Genomic DNA, 21,187 nt, shown 5'->3' with positions numbered 1-21,187 from the left:
ACGGAACGCAATGGAGTGAAAAGAAATGGAAAGGAATCGAATGGAATCGAATGGAATGGAATGCAATGGAATGGAATGCAATGGAATGGAATGGAATGGAATGGAATGGAATGGAATGGAATGGAATGGAATGGAATTCCATAGAATAGAATGGAATGGAATGGAATGGAATGGAATGGAATGGAATGGAATGGAATGGAATCGAATGGAATGGAATGGAATGGAATGGAATGGAATGGAATCGAATGGAATGGAATGGAATGGAGTAGAATGGAATCAACCCGAGTAGAACGGAGTGGAATGGAATGGAACGGAATGGAACGAACCCGAATAGAACGGAACGGAACGGAACGGAACGGAACGGAACAGAACGGAGTGAAATGGAATGGAATGGAATCGAATGGAACCGAATGGAATGGAATGGAATGGAATGGAATGCAATGGAATGGAATGGAATCAACCCGAGTAGAATGGAATGGAATGGAATCGAATGGAATGGACTGGAATTGAATGGAATGGAATGGAATGGAATGGAATGGAAAGGAATGGAATGGAATCAACCCGAGTAGAATGGAATGGATTGGAATGGAATGGAATGGAATGGAATGGAATCGAATGGAATGGAATGGAATGGAATGGAATGGAATGGAATGGAATGGAATGGAATGGAATCAACCCGAGTAGAACGGAATGGAATGGAATGGAATGGAATGGAATGGAATGGAATGGAATGGAATCAACCCGTGTAGAATGGAATGGATTGGAATGGAATGGAATCGAATGGAATTCAATGGAATAGAATGGAATGGAATGGAATGGAATGGAATGGAATGGAATGGAATGGAATGGAATGGAATGGAATGGAATCGAATGGAATGTAATGGAATGGAGTAGAATGGAATCAACCCGAGTAGAACGGAATGGAATGGAATGGAACGGAATGGAACGAACCCGAGTAGAACGGAACGGAACGGAACGGAACAGAACGGAGTGAAATGGAATGGAATGGAATCGAATGGAACCGAATGGAATGGAATGGAATGAAATGGAATGGAATGGAATGGAATGGAATGGAATGGAATGGAATGGAATCAACCCGAGTAGAATGGAATGGATTGGAATGGAATGGAATGGAATGGAATGGAATGGAATGGAATGGAATGGAATGGAATGGAATGGAATGAAATGGAAAGGAACCAACCCGAGTAGAATGGAATGGAATGGAATGGAATGGAATGGAATGGAATGGAATGGAATGGAATGGAATGGAATGGAATGGAATGGAATCGAATGGAATTGAATGGAATGGACTGGAATAGAATGGAATCAACCCGAGTAGAACGGAATGGAATGGAATGGAATGGAATGGAATGGAATGGAATGGAATGGAATGGAATGCAATGAAATGGAATGGATTGGAATGGAATGGAATGGAATCGAATGGAATGGACTGTAATGAAATGGAATGGAATGGAAAGGAATGGAATGGAATGGAATGGAATGGAATGGAATGGAATGGAATGTAATCAACCCGAGTAGAACGGAATGGAATGGAATGGAATGGAATGGAGTGGAGTGGAATGGAATGGAATGGAATGGAATGGAATGGAATGGAATGGAATAGAATGGAATCAACCCGAGTAGAACGGAACGGAACGGAACGGAGTGAAATGGAATGGAATGGAATCGGATGGAACCAAATGGAATGGAATGGAATGGAATGGAAAGGAATGGAATGGAATGGAATGGAATGGAATGGAATGGAATGGAATGGAATGGAATGGAATGGAATGGAATGGAATGGAATCAACCCGAGTAGAATGGAATGGATTGGAATGGAATGGAATGGAATGGAATGTAATCGAATGGAATGGAATGGAATGGAATGGAATGGAACGAACCCGAGTAGAACGGAACAGAACGGAACGGAACAGAGCGGAACGGAACGGAACGCAATGGAGTGAAAAGAAATGGAATGGAATCGAATGGAATCGAATGGAATGGAATGCAATGGAATGGAATGCAATGGAATGGAATGGAATGGAATGGAATGGAATGGAATGGAATGGAATGGAATGGAATTGAATGGAATGGAATTCCATAGAATAGAATGGAATGGAATGGAATGGAATGGAATGGAATGGAATGGAATCGAATGGAATGGAATGGAATGGAGTAGAATGGAATCAACCCGAGTAGAAAGGAATGGAATGGAATGGAATGGAATGGAATTCAATAGAATAGAATGGAATGGAATGGAATGGAATGGAATGGAATGGAATGGAATGGAATGGAATGGAATGGAATGGAATTGAATGGAATCGAATGGAATGGAATGGAATGGAATGGAATCAACCCCAGTAGAAAGGAATGGAATGGAATGGAATGGAATGGAATGGAATGGAATGGAATGGAATGGAATGGAATGGAATGGAATGGAATGGAATGGAATTCAATGGAATAGAATGAATGGAATGGAATGGAATGGAATGGAATGGAATGGAATGGAATCGAATGGAATCGAATGGAATCGAAAGGAATCGAATGGAATGGAATGGAATGGAATAGAATGGAATGGAATGGAATGGAATGGAATGGAATGGAATCAACCCGAGTAGAACGGAATGGAATGGAATGGAATGGAATGGAATGGAATGGAATGGAATGGAATGGAATGGAATGGAATGGAATGGAATCAACCCGTGTAGAATGGAATGGATTGGAATGGAATTGAATGGAATTCAATGGAATAGAATGGAATGGAATGCAATGGAATGGAATGGAACGGAACGGAACGCAACGCAACGCAACGGAACGGAACGGAACGGAACGGAACTGAACGGAATGGAATGGAATGGAATCAACCCGAGTAGAACGGAATGGAATGGAATGGAATGGAATGGAACGGAACGGAACGGAACGGAACGGAACGGAACGCAACGCAATGGAACGGAACGGAATGGAACGGAATGGAGTGAAATGGAATGGAATGGAATCGAAAGGAATCGAATGGAATGGAATGGAATGGAATGGAATGGAATGGAATGGAATCGAATCGAATCGAATGGAATCGAATGGAATCGAATGAAATGGAATGGAATGGAATGGAATGGAATGGAATGGAATGGAATGGAATGGAATCAACCAGTTTAGAATGTAATGGATTGGAATGGAATGGAATGGAATGGAATGGAATGGAATGGAATGGAATGGAATGGAATGGAATGGAATTCAATGGAATAGAATGGAATGGAATGGAATGGAATGGAATGGAATGGAATGGAATGGAATGGAATGGAATCGAATCGAATGGAATCGAATGTAATTGAATGGAATGGAGTGGAATAGAATGGAATCAACCCGAGTAGAACGGAATGGAATGGAATGGAACGGAATGGAACGATCCCGAACAGAACGGAACTGAACGGAATGGAACGGAACAGAACGGAACGGAACGGAGTGAAATGGAATGGAATGGAATCGAATGGAACCGAATGGAATGGAATGGAATGGAATGGAATGGAATGGAATGGAACGGAACGGAACGGAACGCAACGGAATGGAATGGAATGGAATGATCAACCCGAGTAGAACGGAATGGAATGGAATGGAATGGAATGGAACGAACCCGAGTAGAACGGAACAGAACGGAACAGAACGGAACGGAATGGAACGGAACGGAATGGAATGGAATGAACACGAGTAGAAAGGAATGGAATGGAATGGAATGGAATGGAATGGAATGGAATGGAATCGAATGGAATCGAATGGAATCGAAGGGAATGGAATGGAATCGAAGGGAATGGAATGGAATCGAATGGAATGGAATGGAATGGAATGGAATGGTATGGAATGGAATTGAATGGAATGGAATGGAATCGAATGGAATGGAATGGAATGGAATGGAATGGAATGGAATGGAATGGAATGGAATGGAATGGAATGGAATGGAGTGGAATGGAATGGAGTGGAATGGAATCAACCCAAGTAGAACGGAAAGTAATGGAATGGAATGGAATGGAATGGAATGGAATTAAATGGAATCGAATGGAATTGAATGGAATCGAATGGAATCGAATGGAATGGAATGGAATAGAATGGAATCAACCCGAGTAGAACGGAATGGAATGGAATGGAATGGAATGGAATGGAATGGAATGGAATGGAATGGAATGGAACGGAATGGAACGGAACGGAACGGAATGGAACGCAACGCAACGGAACGGAACGGATCGGAACGGAACGGAACGGAATGGAATGGAATGGAATCAACCCGAGTAGAACGGAATGGAAAGGAATGGAAAGGAACGGAACGTAACAGAACGGAGCGGAATGGAACGCAACGCAACAGAACGGAACTTAACGGAACGGAATGGAGTGAAATGGAATGGAATGGAATCGAATGGAATGGAACGGAATGGAATGGAATGGAATGGAATGGAATAGAATGTAATCGAATCGAATTGAATCGAATTGAATGGAATCGAATGGAATGGAATGGAATGGAATGGAATGGAATCAACCCGTGTAGAATGGAATGGATTGGAAAGGAATTCGAATCGAATCGAATGGAATGGAATGGAATGGAATGGAATGGAGTGGAATGGAATGGAATGGAGTGGAATGTAATGGAATCAACGCGAGTAGAACGTAATGGAATGGAATGGAATGGAATGGAATGGTATGGAATGGAATGGAATGGAATGGAATGGAATGGAATGGAATTCAATGGAATAGAATGGAGTGGAATGGAATGGAATGGAATGGAATTAAATGGAATCGAATGGAATTGAATGGAATGGAATGGAATGGAATGGAATGGAATAGAATGGAATCAACCCGAGTAGAACGGAATGGAATGGAATGGAATGGAATGGAATGGAACGGAATGGAACGGAACGGAACGGAACGGAACGGAACGCAACGCAACGGAACGGAACGAATCGGAACGGAACGGAACGGAACGGAATGGAATGGAATGGAATCAACCCGGGTAGAACGGAATGGAATGGAATGGAATGGAATGGAACGGAACGGAACGGAACGGAACGGAACGCAACGCAACGGAACGGAACGGAACGGAACGGAACGGAATGGAGTGAAATGGAATGGAATGGAATCGAATGGAATGGAATGGAATGGAATGGAATAGAATGGAATGGAACGGAATGGAATCGAATCGAATCGAATGGAATGGAATGGAATGGAATGGAATGGAATGGAATGGAATGGAATGCAATCAACCCGTGTAGAATGGAATGTATTGGAATGGAATGGAATGGAATGGAATTCAATGGAATGGAATGGAATGGAATGGAATGGAATGGAATGGAATTCAATGGAATGGAATGGAATGGAAAGGAAAGGAATGGAATGGAATGGAATGGAAGGGAATCGAATGGAATCGAATGGAATCGAACAGAATGGAGTGGAATAGAATGGAGTCAACCCGAGTAGAACGGAACTGAACGGAATGGAACGGAACGGAATGGAACGGAGTGAAATGGAATGGAATGGAATCGAATGGAACCGAATGGAATGGAATGGAATGGAATGGAATGGAATGGAATGGAATGGAGTGGAATGGAATGGAACCAACTCGAGTAGAATGGAATGGATTGGAATGGAATGGAATGGAATGGAATGGAACGGAATCAACCCGAGTGGAGTGGAGTGGAGTGGAGTGGAGTGGAGTGGAGTGGAATGGAATGGAATGGAATGGAATAGAATGGAATCAACCCGAGTAGAACGGAATGGAATGGAATGGAATGGAATGGAATGGAATGGAACGGAATGGAACAGAACGGAATGGAACGGAACGGAACGGAACGGAATGGAATTTAACGAACCCGAGTAGAATGGAATGGAATGGAATGGAATGCAATGGAATGGAATGGAATGGAATGGAATCGAGTCGAATGGAATCGAATGGAATCGAATGGAATGGAATGGATTGGAATGGAATGGAATGGAATGGAATCAACCCGAGTAGAACGGAATGGAATGGAATGGAATGGAATGGAATGGAATGGAATGGAATGGAATGGAATGGAATTCAATGGAATCAACAAGAGTAGAACGGAATGGAATGGAATGGAATGGAATGGAATGGAATGGAATGGAAGGGAAGGGAATGGAATGGAATTCAATGGAATAGAATGGAATGGAATGGAATGGAATGGAATGGAATGGAATGGAATGGAATCTCATGGAATCGAATGGAATCGAATGGAATGGAATGGAATAGAATTGAATCAACCCGAGTAGAACGGAATGGAATTGAATGGAATGGAATGGAATCGAAGGGAATGGAATGGAATCGAATGGAATGGAATGGAATGGAATGGAATGGTATGGAATGGAATTGAATGGAATGGAATGGAATCGAATGGAATGGAATGGAATGGAATGGAATGGAATGGAATGGAATGGAATGGAATGGAATGGAATGGAGTGGAATGGAATGGAGTGGAATGGAATCAACCCAAGTAGAACGGAAAGTAATGGAATGGAATGGAATGGAATGGAATGGAATGGAATGGAATTAAATGGAATCGAATGGAATTGAATGGAATCGAATGGAATCGAATGGAATGGAATGGAATAGAATGGAATCAACCCGAGTAGAACGGAATGGAATGGAATGGAATGGAATGGAATGGAATGGAATGGAATGGAATGGAATGGAACGGAATGGGACGGAACGGAACGGAATGGAACGCAGCGCAACGGAACGGAACGGATCGGAACGGAACGGAACGGAATGGAATGGAATGGAATCAACCCGAGTAGAACGGAATGGAAAGGAATGGAAAGGAACGGAACGTAACAGAACGGAGCGGAATGGAACGCAACGCAACAGAACGGAACTTAACGGAACGGAATGGAGTGAAATGGAATGGAATGGAATCGAATGGAATGGAACGGAATGGAATGGAATGGAATGGAATGGAATGGAATGGAATGGAATGGAATGGAATGGAATTCAATGGAATAGAATGAATGGAATGGAATGGAATGGAATGGAATGGAATGGAATGGAATGGAATCGAATGGAATCGAAAGGAATCGAATGGAATGGAATGGAATGGAATAGAATGGAATGGAATGGAATGGAATGGAATGGAATGGAATCAACCCGAGTAGAACGGAATGGAATGGAATGGAATGGAATGGAATGGAATGGAATGGAATGGAATGGAATGGAATGGAATGGAATCAACCCGTGTAGAATGGAATGGATTGGAATGGAATTGAATGGAATTCAATGGAATAGAATGGAATGGAATGCAATGGAATGGAATGGAACGGAACGGAACGCAACGCAACGCAACGGAACGGAACGGAACGGAACGGAACTGAACGGAATGGAATGGAATGGAATCAACCCGAGTAGAACGGAATGGAATGGAATGGAATGGAATGGAACGGAACGGAACGGAACGGAACGGAACGGAACGCAACGCAATGGAACGGAACGGAATGGAACGGAATGGAGTGAAATGGAATGGAATGGAATCGAAAGGAATCGAATGGAATGGAATGGAATGGAATGGAATGGAATGGAATGGAATGGAATCGAATCGAATCGAATGGAATCGAATGGAATCGAATGAAATGGAATGGAATGGAATGGAATGGAATGGAATGGAATGGAATGGAATGGAATCAACCAGTTTAGAATGTAATGGATTGGAATGGAATGGAATGGAATGGAATGGAATGGAATGGAATGGAATGGAATGGAATGGAATGGAATTCAATGGAATAGAATGGAATGGAATGGAATGGAATGGAATGGAATGGAATGGAATCGAATCGAATCGAATGGAATCGAATGTAATTGAATGGAATGGAGTGGAATAGAATGGAATCAACCCGAGTAGAACGGAATGGAATGGAATGGAACGGAATGGAACGATCCCGAACAGAACGGAACTGAACGGAATGGAACGGAACAGAACGGAACGGAACGGAGTGAAATGGAATGGAATGGAATCGAATGGAACCGAATGGAATGGAATGGAATGGAATGGAATGGAATGGAACGGAACGGAACGGAACGCAACGGAATGGAATGGAATGGAATGATCAACCCGAGTAGAACGGAATGGAATGGAATGGAATGGAATGGAACGAACCCGAGTAGAACGGAACAGAACGGAACAGAACGGAACGGAATGGAACGGAACGGAATGGAATGGAATGAACACGAGTAGAAAGGAATGGAATGGAATGGAATGGAATGGAATGGAATGGAATGGAATCGAATGGAATCGAATGGAATCGAAGGGAATGGAATGGAATCGAAGGGAATGGAATGGAATCGAATGGAATGGAATGGAATGGAGTGGAATGGTATGGAATGGAATTGAATGGAATGGAATGGAATCGAATGGAATGGAATGGAATGGAATGGAATGGAATGGAATGGAATGGAATGGAATGGAATGGAATGGAATGGAGTGGAATGGAATGGAGTGGAATGGAATCAACCCAAGTAGAACGGAAAGTAATGGAATGGAATGGAATGGAATGGAATGGAATTAAATGGAATCGAATGGAATTGAATGGAATCGAATGGAATCGAATGGAATGGAATGGAATAGAATGGAATCAACCCGAGTAGAACGGAATGGAATGGAATGGAATGGAATGGAATGGAATGGAATGGAATGGAATGGAATGGAATGGAACGGAATGGAACGGAACGGAACGGAATGGAACGCAACGCAACGGAACGGAACGGATCGGAACGGAACGGAACGGAATGGAATGGAATGGAATCAACCCGAGTAGAACGGAATGGAAAGGAATGGAAAGGAACGGAACGTAACAGAACGGAGCGGAATGGAACGCAACGCAACAGAACGGAACTTAACGGAACGGAATGGAGTGAAATGGAATGGAATGGAATCGAATGGAATGGAACGGAATGGAATGGAATGGAATGGAATGGAATAGAATGTAATCGAATCGAATTGAATCGAATTGAATGGAATCGAATGGAATGGAATGGAATGGAATGGAATGGAATGGAATCAACCCGTGTAGAATGGAATGGATTGGAAAGGAATTCGAATCGAATCGAATGGAATGGAATGGAATGGAATGGAATGGAGTGGAATGGAATGGAATGGAGTGGAATGTAATGGAATCAACGCGAGTAGAACGTAATGGAATGGAATGGAATGGAATGGAATGGTATGGAATGGAATGGAATGGAATGGAATGGAATGGAATTCAATGGAATAGAATGGAGTGGAATGGAATGGAATGGAATGGAATTAAATGGAATCGAATGGAATTGAATGGAATGGAATGGAATGGAATGGAATGGAATAGAATGGAATCAACCCGAGTAGAACGGAATGGAATGGAATGGAATGGAATGGAATGGAACGGAATGGAACGGAACGGAACGGAACGGAACGGAACGCAACGCAACGGAACGGAACGAATCGGAACGGAACGGAACGGAACGGAATGGAATGGAATGGAATCAACCCGGGTAGAACGGAATGGAATGGAATGGAATGGAATGGAACGGAACGGAACGGAACGGAACGGAACGCAACGCAACGGAACGGAACGGAACGGAACGGAACGGAATGGAGTGAAATGGAATGGAATGGAATCGAATGGAATGGAATGGAATGGAATGGAATAGAATGGAATGGAACGGAATGGAATCGAATCGAATCGAATGGAATGGAATGGAATGGAATGGAATGGAATGGAATGGAATGGAATGCAATCAACCCGTGTAGAATGGAATGTATTGGAATGGAATGGAATGGAATGGAATTCAATGGAATGGAATGGAATGGAATGGAATGGAATGGAATGGAATTCAATGGAATGGAATGGAATGGAAAGGAAAGGAATGGAATGGAATGGAATGGAAGGGAATCGAATGGAATCGAATGGAATCGAACAGAATGGAGTGGAATAGAATGGAGTCAACCCGAGTAGAACGGAACTGAACGGAATGGAACGGAACGGAATGGAACGGAGTGAAATGGAATGGAATGGAATCGAATGGAACCGAATGGAATGGAATGGAATGGAATGGAATGGAATGGAATGGAGTGGAATGGAATGGAACCAACTCGAGTAGAATGGAATGGATTGGAATGGAATGGAATGGAATGGAATGGAACGGAATCAACCCGAGTGGAGTGGAGTGGAGTGGAGTGGAGTGGAGTGGAGTGGAGTGGAATGGAATGGAATGGAATGGAATAGAATGGAATCAACCCGAGTAGAACGGAATGGAATGGAATGGAATGGAATGGAATGGAACGGAATGGAACAGAACGGAATGGAACGGAACGGAACGGAACGGAATGGAATTTAACGAACCCGAGTAGAATGGAATGGAATGGAATGGAATGCAATGGAATGGAATGGAATGGAATGGAATCGAGTCGAATGGAATCGAATGGAATCGAATGGAATGGAATGGATTGGAATGGAATGGAATGGAATGGAATCAACCCGAGTAGAACGGAATGGAATGGAATGGAATGGAATGGAATGGAATGGAATGGAATGGAATGGAATTCAATGGAATCAACAAGAGTAGAACGGAATGGAATGGAATGGAATGGAATGGAATGGAATGGAATGGAATGGAAGGGAAGGGAATGGAATGGAATTCAATGGAATAGAATGGAATGGAATGGAATGGAATGGAATGGAATGGAATGGAATGGAATCTCATGGAATCGAATGGAATCGAATGGAATGGAATGGAATAGAATTGAATCAACCCGAGTAGAACGGAATGGAATTGAATGGAATGGAATGGAATCGAAGGGAATGGAATGGAATCGAATGGAATGGAATGGAATGGAATGGAATGGTATGGAATGGAATTGAATGGAATGGAATGGAATCGAATGGAATGGAATGGAATGGAATGGAATGGAATGGAATGGAATGGAATGGAATGGAATGGAATGGAGTGGAATGGAATGGAGTGGAATGGAATCAACCCAAGTAGAACGGAAAGTAATGGAATGGAATGGAATGGAATGGAATGGAATGGAATGGAATTAAATGGAATCGAATGGAATTGAATGGAATCGAATGGAATCGAATGGAATGGAATGGAATAGAATGGAATCAACCCGAGTAGAACGGAATGGAATGGAATGGAATGGAATGGAATGGAATGGAATGGAATGGAACGGAATGGGACGGAACGGAACGGAATGGAACGCAGCGCAACGGAACGGAACGGATCGGAACGGAACGGAACGGAATGGAATGGAATGGAATCAACCCGAGTAGAACGGAATGGAAAGGAATGGAAAGGAACGGAACGTAACAGAACGGAGCGGAATGGAACGCAACGCAACAGAACGGTACTTAACGGAACGGAATGGAGTGAAATGGAATGGAATGGAATCGAATGGAATGGAACGGAATGGAATGGAATGGAATGGAATGGAATAGAATGTAATCGAATCGAATTGAATCGAATTGAATGGAATCGAATGGAATGGAATGGAATGGAATGGAATGGAATGGAATGGAATGGAATCAACCCGTGTAGAATGGAATGGATTGGAATGGAATGGAATGGAATGGAATGGAATGGAATGGAATGGAATCAACCCGTGTAGAATGGAATGGATTGTAATGGAATGGAATGGAATGGAATTCAATGGAATAGAATGGAATGGAATGGAATGGAATGGAATGGAATGGAATGGAATGGAATTCAATGGAATAGAATGGAATGGTATGGAATGGAATGGAATGGATTTGAATGGAATGGAATCGAATGGAGTCGAATGGAATCGAATGGAATGGAGTGGAATTGAATGGAATCAACCCGAGTAGAACGGAATGGAATGGAATGGAACGGAATGGAACGAACCCGAGTAGAACGGAACTGAACGGAACGGAACGGAACGGAACGGAGTGAATTGGAATGGAATGGAAACGAATGGTACCGAATGGAATGGAATGGAATGGAATGGAATGGAATGGAATCAACCTGAGTAGAATGGAAAGGACTGGAATGGAATGGAATGGAATGGAATGGAATGGAATGGCATGGAATGGAATGGAATCGAATGGAAAGGAATGGAATGGAATGGAATGGAATGGAATGGAATAGAATGGAATGGAATGGAATGGAATGGAATGGAACGGAATCAACCCGAGTGGAGTGGAGTGGAGTGGAGTGGAGTAGAGTGCAGTGGAGTGGAGTGGAGTGGAGTGGAGTGGAATGGAATGGAATGGAATGGAATGGAATGGAATAGAATGGAATCAAGCCGAGTAGAAAGGAATGGAATGGAATGGAATGGAATGGAACGGAATGGAACAGAACGGAATGGAACGGAATGGAACGGAACGGAATGGAATGGAATCAACCCGAGTAGAACGGAAAGGAATGGAATGGAATGGAATGGAATGGAATGGAATGGAAAGGAATCAACCCGAGTAGAATGGAATGGAATGGAATGGAATGGAATGGAATGGAATGGAATGGAACAGAACGGAATGGAACGGAACGGAATGGAACGGAATGGAATCGAATGAACCCGAGTAGAACGGTATGGAATGGAATGGAATGGAATGGAATGGAATGGAATGGAATGAAATGGAATGGAATCGAATGGAATTGAATGGAATCGAATGGAATGGAATGGAATATAATGGAATCATCCCGAGTAGAACGGAACGGAACGGAATGCAATGGAATGGAATGGAATGGAACGGAACGGAACGGAACGGAACGGAACGGAACGCAACGAAATGGAATGGAATGGAATGATCAACCGGAGTAGAACGGAATGGAATGGAATGGAATGGAATGAAACGAACCCGAGTAGAACAGAACCGAATGGAACGGAACGGAATGGAGTGAAATGGAATGGAATGGAATGGAATGGAAAGGAATGGAATGGAATGGAATGGAATGAAATCAACCCGAGTAGAATGGAATGGATCGGAACGGAATGGAATGGAATGGAATGGAATGGAATCGAATGGAATCCAATGGAATCGAATTCAATGGAATGGAATGGAATGGAATGGAATGGAATCAACCCGAGTAGAACGGAATGGAATGGAATGGAATGGAATGGAATGGAATGGAATGGAATGGAAAGGAATTCCATGGAATGGAATGGAATGGAATGGAATGGAATGGAATGGAATGGAATGGAATGGAATGGAATCAACCCAAGTAGAACGGAATGGAATGGAAAGGAACGGAATGGAACGAGCCCGAGTAGAACAGAACTGAACGGAACGGAACGGAACGGAACGGAGTGAAACGAAATGGAATGGAATGGAATGGAATGGAATGGAATCAACCCGAGTAGAACGGAATGGAATGGAATGGAATGGAATGGAATATAATGGAAGGGAATGGAATGGAATTCAATGGAATAGAATGGAATGGAATGGAATGGAATGGAATGGAATGGAATGGAATGGAATGGAATCGAACGGAATCGAATGGAATCGAATGGAATCGAATAGAATGGAATGGAATAGAATGGAATCAACCCGAGTTGAACGGAATGGAATGGAATGGAATGGAGTGGAATGGAATGGAATGGAATGGAATGGAACGGAACGGAACGGAACGGAACGGAACGCAACGGAACGGAATGGAATGGAATGATCAACCCGAGTAGAACGGAATGGAATTGAATGGAATGGAATGGAATGGAATGGAGTGGAACGGAACGGAACAGAACGGAACGGAACAGAACGGAACGGAACGGAATGGAACGGAACGGAACGGAACGGAATGGAATGTAATGGAACGGAACGGAACAGAACGGAACGGAACAGAACGGAACGGAATGGTACGGAATGGAGTGAAAAGAAATGGAATGGAATCGAATGGAATCGATTGGAATGGAATGCAATGGAATGGAATGGAATGGAACGGAATGGAATGGAATGGAATGGAATGGAATTCCATGGAATAGAATGGAATGGAATGGAATTCCATGGAATGGAATGGAATGGAATGGAATGGAATGGAATGGAATGGAATGGAATGGAGTAGAATGGAATCAACCCGAGTAGAACGGAATGGAATGGAATGGAACGGAATGGAACGAACCCGATTAGAGCGGAACAGAACGGAACGGAACGGAACAGAACGGAGTGAAGTGGAATGGAATGGAATCGAATGGACCCGAATGGAATGGAATGGAATGGAATGGAATGGAATGGAATGGAATGAAATGGAATCAACCCGAGTAGAATGGAATGGAATGGAATCGAATGGAATGGACTGGAATGGAATGGAATGGAATGGAATGGAATGGAATCAACCCGAGTAGAATGGAATGGATTGGAATGGAATGGAATGGAATCGAATGGAATCGAATGGAATCGAATGGAATGGAATGGAATGGAATGGAATGGAATGGAATGGAATGGAATGGAATCAACCCGAGTAGAACGGAATGGAATGGAATGGAATGGAATGGAATGGAATGGAAAGGAATCAACCCGAGTAGAACTGAATGGAATGGAATGGAATGGAATGGAATGGAATGGAATGGAATGGAATGGAATGGAATGGAATGGAATTCCATGGAATGGAATGGAATGGAATGGAATGGAATGGAATGGAATGGAATGGAATGGAATCAACCCAAGTAGAACGGAATGGAATTGAAAGGAACGGAATGGAACGAACCCGAGTAGAACAGAACTGAACGGAACGGAACGGAACGGAGTGAAACGAAATGGAATGGAATGGAATGGAATGGAATGGAATGGAATCAACCCGAGTAGAACGGAATGGAATGGAATGGAATGGAATGGAATATAATGGAAGGGAATGGAATGGTATTCAATAGAATGGAATGGAATGGAATGGAATGGAATGGAATGGAATGGAATGGAATGGAATGGAATCGAATGGAATCGAATGGAATCGAATAGAATGGAATGGAATAGAATGGAATCAACCCGAGTTGAACGGAATGGAATGGAATGGAATGGAGTGGAATGGAATGGAATGGAATGGAATGGAATGGAACGGAACGGAACGGAACGCAACGGAACGCAACGGAACGGAATGGTATGGAATGATCAACCCGAGTAGAACGGAATGGAATGGAATGGAATGGAATGGAATGGAACGAACCCGAGTAGAACGGAACAGAACGGAACGGAACAGAGCGGAACGGAACGGAACGCAATGGAGTGAAAAGAAATGGAATGGAATCGAATGGAATCGAATGGAATGGAATGCAATGGAATGGAATGCAATGGAATGGAATGGAATGGAATGGAATGGAATGGAATGGAATGGAATGGAATGGAATGGAATGGAATGGAATTCCATAGAATAGAATGGAATGGAATGGAATGGAATGGAATGGAATGGAATGGAATGGAATGGAATGGAATGGAATCGAATGGAATGGAATGGAATGGAATGGAATGGAATCGAATGGAATGGAATGGAATGGAGTAGAATGGAATCAACCCGAGTAGAACGGAGTGGAATGGAATGGAACGGCATGGAACGAACCCGAATAGAACGGAACGGAACGGAACGGAACGGAACGGAACGGAACAGAACGGAGTGAAATGGAATGGAATGGAATCGAATGGAACCGAATGGAATGGAATGGAATGGAATGGAATGCAATGGAATGGAATGGAATCAACCCGAGTAGAATGGAATGGAATGGAATCGAATGGAATGGACTGGAATTGAATGGAATGGAATGGAATGGAATGGAATGGAAAGGAATGGAATGGAATCAACCCGAGTAGAATGGAATGGATTGGAATGGAATGGAATGGAATGGAATGGAATGGAATGGAATGGAATGGAATGGAATGGAATCAACCCGAGTAGAACGGAATGGAAAGGAATGGAATGGAATGGAATGGAATGGAATGGAATGGAATGAACCCGTGTAGAATGGAATGGATTGGAATGGAATGGAATGGAATGGAATTCAATGGAATAGAATGGAATGGAATGGAATGGAATGGAATGGAATGGAATGGAATGGAATGGAATGGAATGGAATGGAATGGAATCGAATGGAATGTAATGGAATGGAGTAGAATGGAATCAACCCGAGTAGAACGGAATGGAATGGAATGGAACAGAATGGAACGAACCCGAGTAGAACGGAACGGAACGGAACGGAACAGAACGGAGTGAAATGGAATGGAATGGAATCGAATGGAACCGAATGGAATGGAATGGAATGGAATGGAATGGAATGGAATGGAATGGAATGGAATGGAATGGAATGGAATGGAATCAACCCGAGTAGAATGGAATGGATTGGAATGGAATGGAATGGAATGGAATGGAATGGAATGGAATGGAATGGAATGGAATGAAATGGAAAGGAACCAACCCGAGTAGAATGGAATGGAATGGAATGGAATGGAATGGAATGGAATGGAATGGAATGGAATGGAATGGAATCGAATGGAATTGAATGGAATGGACTGGAATAGAATGGAATCAACCCGAGTAGAACGGAATGGAATGGAATGGAATGGAATGGAATGGAATGGAATGGAATGGAATGGAATGGAATGAAATGGAATGGAATGGAAAGGAATGGAATGGAATGGAATGGAATGGAATGGAATGGAATGGAATGGAATCAACCCGAGTAGAACGGAATGGAATGGAATGGAATGGAATGGAGTGGAGTGGAATGGAATGGAATGGAATGGAATGGAATGGAATGGAATGGAATGGAATAGAATGGAATCAACCCGAGTAGAACGGAACGGAACGGAACGGAGTGAAATGGAATGGAATGGAATCGGATGGAACCGAATGGAATGGAATGGAATGGAATGGAAAGGAATGGAATGGAATGGAATGGAATGGAATGGAATGGAATGGAATGGAATGGAATGGAATGGAATGGAATGGAATGGAATCAACCCGAGTAGAATGGAATGGATTGGAATGGAATGGAATGGAATGGAATGTAATCGAATGGAATGGAATGGAATGGAATGGAATGGAACGAACCCGAGTAGAACGGAACAGAACGGAACGGAACAGAGCGGAACGGAACGGAACGCAATGGAGTGAAAAGAAATGGAATGGAATCGAATGGAATCGAATGGAATGGAATGCAATGGAATGGAATGCAATGGAATGGAATGGAATGGAATGGAATGGAATGGAATGGAATGGAATGGATTGGAATGGAATTGAATGGAATGGAATTCCATAGAATAGAATGGAATGGAATGGAATGGAATGGAATGGAATGGAATGGAATGGAATGGAATGGAATGGAATGGAATCGAATGGAATGGAATGGAATGGAGTAGAATGGAATCAACCCGAGTAGAAAGGAATGGAATGGAATGGAATGGAATGGAATTCCATAGAATAGAATGGAATGGAATGGAATGGAATGGAATGGAATGGAATGGAATGGAATGGAATGGAATGGAATTGAATGGAATCGAATGGAATGGAATGGAATGGAATGGAATGGAATGGAATGGAATGGAATGGAATGGAATTCAATGGAATAGAATGAATGGAATGGAATGGAATGGAATGGAATGGAATGGAATCGAATGGAATCGAATGGAATCGAAAGGAATCGAATGGAATGGAATGGAATGGAATAGAATGGAATGGAATGGAATGGAATGGAATGGAATGGAATCAACCCGAGTAGAACGGAATGGAATGGAATGGAATGGAATGGAATGGAATGGAATGGAATGGAATGGAATGGAATCAACCCGTGTAGAATGGAATGGATTGGAATGGAATTGAATGGAATTCAATGGAATAGAATGGAATGGAATGCAATGGAATGGAATGGAACGGAACGGAACGCAACGCAACGCAACGGAACGGAACGGAACGGAACGGAACTGAACGGAATGGAATGGAATGGAATCAACCCGAGTAGAACGGAATGGAATGGAATGGAATGGAATGGAACGGAACGGAACGGAACGGAACGGAACGGAACGCAACGCAATGGAACGGAACGGAATGGAACGGAATGGAGTGAAATGGAATGGAATGGAATCGAAAGGAATCGAATGGAATGGAATGGAATGGAATGGAATGGAATGGAATGGAATCGAATCGAATCGAATGGAATCGAATGGAATCGAATGAAATGGAATGGAATGGAATGGAATGGAATGGAATGGAATGGAATGGAATGGAATGGAATGGAATGGAATCAACCAGTGTAGAATGTAATGGATTGGAATGGAATGGAATGGAATGGAATGGAATGGAATGGAATGGAATGGAATGGAATGGAATGGAATGGAATGGAATTCAATGGAATAGAATGGAATGGAATGGAATGGAATGGAATGGAATGGAATGGAATGGAATGGAATCGAATCGAATGGAATCGAATGTAATTGAATGGAATGGAGTGGAATAGAATGGAATCAACCCGAGTAGAACGGAATGGAATGGAATGGAACGGAATGGAACGAACCCGAACAGAACGGAACTGAACGGAATGGAACGGAACAGAACGGAACGGAACGGAGTGAAATGGAATGGAATGGAATCGAATGGAACCGAATGGAATGGAATGGAATGGAATGGAATGGAATGGAACGGAACGGAACGGAACGCAACGGAATGGAATGGAATGGAATGATCAACCCGAGTAGAACGGAATGGAATGGAATGGAATGGAATGGAACGAACCCGAGTAGAACGGAACAGAACGGAACAGAACGGAACGGAATGGAACGGAACGGAATGGAATGGAATGAACACGAGTAGAAAGGAATGGAATGGAATGGAATGGAATGGAATGGAATGGAATGGAATCGAATGGAATCGAATGGAATCGAAGGGAATGGAATGGAATCGAAGGGAATGGAATGGAATCGAATGGAATGGAATGGAATGGAATGGAATGGTATGGAATGGAATTGAATGGAATGGAATGGAATCGAATGGAATGGAATGGAATGGAATGGAATGGAATGGAATGGAATGGAATGGAATGGAATGGAGTGGAATGGAATGGAGTGGAATGGAATCAACCCAAGTAGAACGGAATGTAATGGAATGGAATGGAATGGAATGGAATGGAATGGAATGGAATTAAATGGAATCGAATGGAATTGAATGGAATCGAATGGAATCGAATGGAATGGAATGGAATAGAATGGAATCAACCCGAGTAGAACGGAATGGAATGGAATGGAATGGAATGGAATGGAATGGAATGGAATGGAATGGAATGGAATGGAATGGAACGGAATGGAACGGAACGGAACGGAATGGAACGCAACGCAACGGAACGGAACGGATCGGAACGGAACGGAACGGAATGGAATGGAATGGAATCAACCCGAGTAGAACGGAATGGAAAGGAATGGAAAGGAACGGAACGTAACAGAACGGAGCGGAATGGAACGCAACGCAAGAGAACGGAACTTAACGGAACGGAATGGAGTGAAATGGAATGGAATGGAATCGAATGGAATGGAACGGAATGGAATGGAATGGAATGGAATGGAATAGAATGTAATCGAATCGAATTGAATCGAATTGAATGGAATCGAATGGAATGGAATGGAATGGAATGGAATGGAATGGAATGGAATCAACCCGTGTAGAATGGAATGGATTGGAAAGGAATTCGAATCGAATGGAATGGAATGGAATGGAATGGAATGGAATGGAGTGGAATGGAATGGAATGGAGTGGAATGTAATGGAATCAACGCGAGTAGAACGTAATGGAATGGAATGGAATGGAATGGAATGGTATGGAATGGAATGGAATGGAATGGAATGGAATGGAATGGTATGGAATGGAATGGAATGGAATGGAATGGAATGGAATGGAATTCAATGGAATAGAATGGAGTGGAATGGAATGGAATGGAATGGAATTAAATGGAATCGAATGGAATTGAATGGAATGGAATGGAATGGAATGGAATGGAATAGAATGGAATCAACCCGAGTAGAACGGAATGGAATGGAATGGAATGGAATGGAATGGAACGGAATGGAACGGAACGGAACGGAACGGAACGGAACGCAATGCAACGGAACGGAACGAATCGGAACGGAACGGAACGGAACGGAATGGAATGGAATGGAATCAACCCGGGTAGAACGGAATGGAATGGAATGGAATGGAATGGAACGGAACGGAACGGAACGGAACGGAACGCAACGCAACGGAACGGAACGGAACGGAACGGAATGGAGTGAAATGGAATGGAATGGAATCGAATGGAATGGAATGGAATGGAATGGAATAGAATGGAATGGAACGGAATGGAATCGAATCGAATCGAATGGAATGGAATGGAATGGAATGGAATGGAATGGAATGGAATGGAATGGAATGGAATGGAATGCAATCAACCCGTGTAGAATGGAATGTATTGGAATGGAATGGAATGGAATGGAATTCTATGGAATGGAATGGAATGGAATGGAATGGAATGGAATGGAATTCAATGGAATGGAATGGAATGGAAAGGAAAGGAATGGAATGGAATGGAATGGAAGGGAATCGAATGGAATCGAATGGAATCGAACGGAATGGAGTGGAATAGAATGGAGTCAACCCGAGTAGAACGGAACTGAACGGAATGGAACGGAACGGAACGGAACGGAGTGAAATGGAATGGAATGGAATCGAATGGAACCGAATGGAATGGAATGGAATGGAATGGAATGGAATGGAATGGAGTGGAATGGAATGGAACCAACTCGAGTAGAATGGAATGGATTGGAATGGAATGGAATGGAATGGAATGGAATGGAATGGAATGGAACGGAATCAACCCGAGTGGAGTGGAGTGGAGTGGAGTGGAGTGGAGTGGAGTGGAGTGGAGTTGAATGGAATGGAATGGAATGGAATAGAATGGAATCAACCCGAGTAGAACGGAATGGAATGGAATGGAATGGAATGGAATGGAACGGAATGGAACAGAACGGAATGGAACGGAACGGAACGGAACGGAATGGAATTTAACGAACCCGAGTAGAATGGAATGGAATGGAATGGAATGCAATGGAATGGAATGGAATGGAATGGAATCGAGTCGAATGGAATCGAATGGAATCGAATGGAATGGAATGGATTGGAATGGAATGGAATGGAATGGAATCAACCCGAGTAGAACGGAATGGAATGGAATGGAATGGAATGGAATGGAATGGAATGGAATGG

This window comes from Gorilla gorilla, chromosome 18 (assembly GCF_029281585.2).
Source record: "Gorilla gorilla gorilla isolate KB3781 chromosome 18, NHGRI_mGorGor1-v2.1_pri, whole genome shotgun sequence".
NCBI lineage: Eukaryota > Metazoa > Chordata > Mammalia > Primates > Hominidae > Gorilla > Gorilla gorilla.
The sequence above is the reverse complement of the archived record's forward strand: the minus strand, read 5'-3'. Positions refer to the sequence as shown.